Genomic DNA, 4960 nt, shown 5'->3' on the forward strand with positions numbered 1-4960 from the left:
AAGCATTTAGATAAGGGGGGCGAGGGAAGAATCATGATATTACCCATACAACGGTGTTTGTATAGTAGATCAAGAAACATTCGACAATGTGCTTCCAATGTTCTTGTTGATATCCGGAATACCTCAGTCATGCTTCAAGGTAGCATTAACATGGTGTTCCCAGTAGGGGTTGGAGTTGAAGATCACAAGAAATACTCAAAGAACAATTGCAGGAATAGCAAGGAGTCCAAGGTATAACCAAGACATGATCAATCATGTGTTGGAAAGAAGACAAGGGGGTAGTCGATGATAACTCAATTCATCGTAGGTCAAGGATGGTATCTCTCCCCACGAATTCAATTGTCATTTCAACAGAAGTCAAAATGTTGATGCTGATCATGACGCCTTTGTCGAGAGGCTCTATGAAGATGCCATCGAGGAGCGATGCCATCAAGCAAAGGGAATGATGAAGCGAAGGCTATTGGAACCATGGATACGACACAAGCTCGGATTCAAGCTTGTTGTTCAAGGTGGAATGATAAGATGATGAAGATCGACGTAAGCTTCGCTCATCGTCGAAAAGTTGTGCTCCAGGAATAAGGACCAGGTAGCACATTTAAAATTTAGTACGATAATGATATAGCCGATCAGGCTAAGAATGATGTGACGGAGTATCACTCCAATTAAGAATTTACAAGAGGTAGTGCGAAGACACAATATCCTCGAGATAACAGGGGGCAATACTCGAGGTTGATCAGAATAGAGGTTGGACAGATGAAATGATCTGTAGAAGTCAAGTATTTTAACTTGTCTGGGAAATGGAATCAAGGAGAAAATATGACCGGAACCACGATTGCAAAGAATCAATTTACAAATGCAAGATGAGCTTATACCAAGGGAACATTAGATTAAAAGAGAAGCTTACATGCTAAGGTCTACATCGTGTCTATGGGCATGAACACAAAGTTCAAGGTCAACTCCCACTTCTTCAATGCATAACCTTTCATTTACTCCTCGTTTTCGATGAAGTCGTAGTGTTGAAATGTTATCTGGCAAAACACCACAAGAGTATGACTCGTGAAAACTCTCGGGTTCACATGGATTAAAGAAGGCATAGGTCCAACCCATAGGGGCATCTTGGGAACATATACCACAAACTCCACGAGTAAAATAACTCAAGCTCGAAGGCAGAGCATGGTTGAGAGGGCAGAGGATACAATTTACCAAAGGCAATGTGTATCAGGGGAAGAGCGCACAAAATTTCGAATATGAAGGAAACTGCCGGATAATAATCCAACAAAGGATCCAGCGGTCCTTAATGGATCTGATGTGAGTATCAGTACTCAATCAAAAGAAGGAAGGAATGCAAAGGCATTGGATTATAGAAACATCTGATTAATTCGATGCTTGAGTACAAAGGAGTTATGATTTCAAGTCGAAAGATCAGAAGCAGAGGCTCTGATCAAAAGATGAGTAAGTTGAATAGACTTAAAGGCGCACCCGATAAGATTTAGATTGGGCAAGAACCAGCTCATAACCGGAGCGATGTCAAAGCCGGAAAGAATTTTTACAAGGATTAATTGATGATTGCGAATATTCGCTCACACATTGAGTCCATAGGAACAGAATGACAACCACAAAGAAGTTTAAATAATATTGCTAGACATATGGAATTTATCCTAATGCGGGAGAATCAAGAGCAATAGGCTGCAAAGGATTTTTGGAAGATCACATAGTATTTCCAAGTATTTTGGAAAGCATATCAACAACTGGGGTTAAACGGGTTCAGTGAATCATCCGTAGTGCAAAAGGAAGCCGCAAAGCAGAAGGCACAAAGGATTCTCGAAACAACGTAGTACATCTTGTAATAATAGGAGCAACTGGGTATGAAGGTACAAGCGGCAAAGATGTTACTCACGGAGATTATCTTTGGTCAGGAACTGTAAGGCAGTGGGCACAGAGTCTCGAGAAACATCAAGGAGTATCTGCAAAAACTTCTGGCGAAGCAAGCGATCATTGGTAATGTCAGGGCTCTCTAGGAGGAAGCGGGTACAAGAACCTAATGTCAGAGTTAGTAAAATGTTTAACCCGAATAGAAGAGAGATCAGAGTCCTAGAGTATAGACGAGAAATAAAAGATCCTAATACCTCCCAATGGCAACGTGGGCCCGTGAGCCACACAGCCATGTTAGTAAAAGTTTTTGTAGTGACTAGACTCGACTTCGGCCAAGGAGTGGGAAAGGGGGGCTACCTACAGGCAGTCGGCTCTGATACCAACTTGTGACGCCCTCGATTCAATCGTACACTAATCATACACGCAAATGTGTACGATCAAGATCAAGGACTCACGGGAAGATATCACAACACAACTCTAGACACAAATTAAAATAATACAAGCTTTATATTACAAGCCAGGGGCCTCGAGGGCTCGAATACATAAGCCCGAAAACACAAGAGTCAGCGGAAGCAACAATATCTGAGTACAGACATAAGTTAGACAAGTTTGCCTTAAGAAGGCTAGCACAAAAGCAACATCGATCGAAAAGGCAAGGCCTCCTGCCTGGGAGCTTCCTAACTACTCCTGGTCATCGGCGGCCTCCACGTAGTAGTAAGCATCGGCGGTGGCATCTGGCTCCTGGGCTCCATCATCTGGTTGCATCAGCCGGAAAGAAGAAGAAAGGGGGAAAAGGGGGAGCAAAGCAACCATGAGTACTCATCCAAAGTACTCGCAAGCAAGGATCTACACTACATATGCAACATTATCAAAGGAAGGCTGTATATGTGGATTGGGCTGCAGAAATGCCAGAATAGAGAGAAGGCCTAGTCCTATCGAAGACTAGCATCTTCTGGAAACCACCATCATGCAGCAAACAGGAGGGAGTAGAGTAGCATAAGGTAAAGTAGTAGTAGTGTTATCAACCTCGGCCAGAGATCCTTTCTCGACTCCCTGCGAGAAAGAAATCCCAGAGCCATACTATCCATTTATCATCACAATCAAATCCTCATCACCATCCACTTCTCATCACAAGTATCCAGTTCTAGTTGTATCGATCGGGATACAACTCCAAGTGTCCGTTACCGTAGGACAGGCTATCGATAGATGTTTTCTTCCCTGCAGGGGTGCACCAACTTACCCACCACGCTCGCTTAACTCCGGCTGGACACACTTTCCAGGGTCATGCCCGGCCTCGGCCAAACAATACGCCGCAACCCGACCTAGGCTTAATAGAGAGGCCAGCACGCCGGACTAAACCTATGCCCCCAGGGGTCATGGGCCATCTCCCCGGAAACTCCTGCACGTTGCGAACGCGGCCGGTGAGCAGACCTAGCTACCTCCTTAAAAAGGTAGGTGCTTACCAGTCCAACCCGGCGCGCGCCGCTCAGTCGCTGACGTCTATTAAGCTTCGGCTGATGCATACGACGCAGAACGCCCATACTATGCCCACGTGATGGTTAGTGCTATCAGGCCAAAGGCCCCTCGGATCAAATATCCAAATCATAGTGGATTAGGAACGCACGGTAACAAGCAGAGACTCACGAAATATGTGACCCCGTTGCCCCGTCTCGAGGACTTGCGGCAAGGGCTAAGAATGCCCGGCCACGCCTCGTAATTATCTCACGGGCACCTTCCAGGTCAACCTGACTCCTCATCACTCGCAATTATGCTCGCGCGGGCACCCCTCAGGGTCGATCCGTCTTTAGTAACATGGTTCAGTGTAAAGTCATAGTAACCATAGTAACTGTGTGTTTAAACATCAAGGGGAAAACCCGAGGAATCACCCCCGGTGAATTCCACTCAATGTAATCATCAAGGTGAACGTAAGAGGAATCACCCCCGAGGTTCACACTTGAGGGGTTGCAGGACAGAGTCATATCAGAAGTGGTTAAGGTGGAATCACCCTCGATGACCACGACCGAATAGCTACACTACAGGGTTAACATCAGAAGTGCTGTAGAGGTCTCACCCTCGGCATTCGATAGTAACCCAGCAGTGTCGAACAACTAAGGGGAAAGTGATGTGCGGTGCCGGGGCCTGGTCTTCAATCCCGTTGATCGGGTCTTCAATGATGAAGCAGGGGCAACAAGTACAAGGTGGGGGTCACTGATGGATCACTAACCAACCTATACTAAGCAGTTTAGGATAAGCAGGTAAGGTACAACAGTAGATACAAAAGCAGGCTATGCATCAGAATAGGAGCAAACAATAACAATAGCAAAATCTAATGCAAGCATGAGAGAATGGAATGGGCGATATCGGGATGATCAAAGGGGGGGCTTTCCTGGTTGCTCTGGCAAGGAGGGGTCGTCGTCGACGTAGTCGATCACAGGGGCGGCATCGGTCTCGGGGTCTACCGGAGAGAAGAGGGGGAAGAAACAGTAAATATAAAGCAGACATAGCATCACAAAGCGTAACATGGCAATATGTTGTGCTGGGTGTGACCTAACGCATGGCTACACGATATAGGTGAAGGGGGAATTCAACCGGGAATGTATTCCCGGTTCCGGACCCGTGTCACACAGATGACCGGAGGGGAAATGTTCCATGTTCAGCATGCTAGAGGCATGTGACAGCTGAACGGACCGCATTTTCAGATTCGTTGGATTTTTCTGAGCAACTTTCATATAGAAAACATTTTCATCCGAGTTATGGTTTATTTTCTATGAATTTTTAAAGTTTAAACAATATTCTGAAATTAACTAAATTAACAAAAATAGAAATATGACATCAGCATGACGTCATAGTGACGTCAACAGTCAACAGGACGGCTGACCGGTCAAAACTGACATGGGGGACCCACCTGTCATAGACAGTGGGTTAAACAGGGATTAAACTAATCTAAATTTAGTTAGTAAAACTACTGGGCCCACTTGTCAGTGCCCAATTAACTAAACTAATTAGTTTTAACTATTAAAACAGTTTAGTTAGAGGAATAAGCGGCGGGGCCCGCGTGTCAGTGGTTGGGGCCTGCCCAGTCAGCACA

Source organism: Triticum dicoccoides, chromosome 3B (genome assembly GCF_002162155.2).
Source record: "Triticum dicoccoides isolate Atlit2015 ecotype Zavitan chromosome 3B, WEW_v2.0, whole genome shotgun sequence".
Classification (NCBI taxonomy): Eukaryota; Viridiplantae; Streptophyta; class Magnoliopsida; order Poales; family Poaceae; genus Triticum; species Triticum dicoccoides.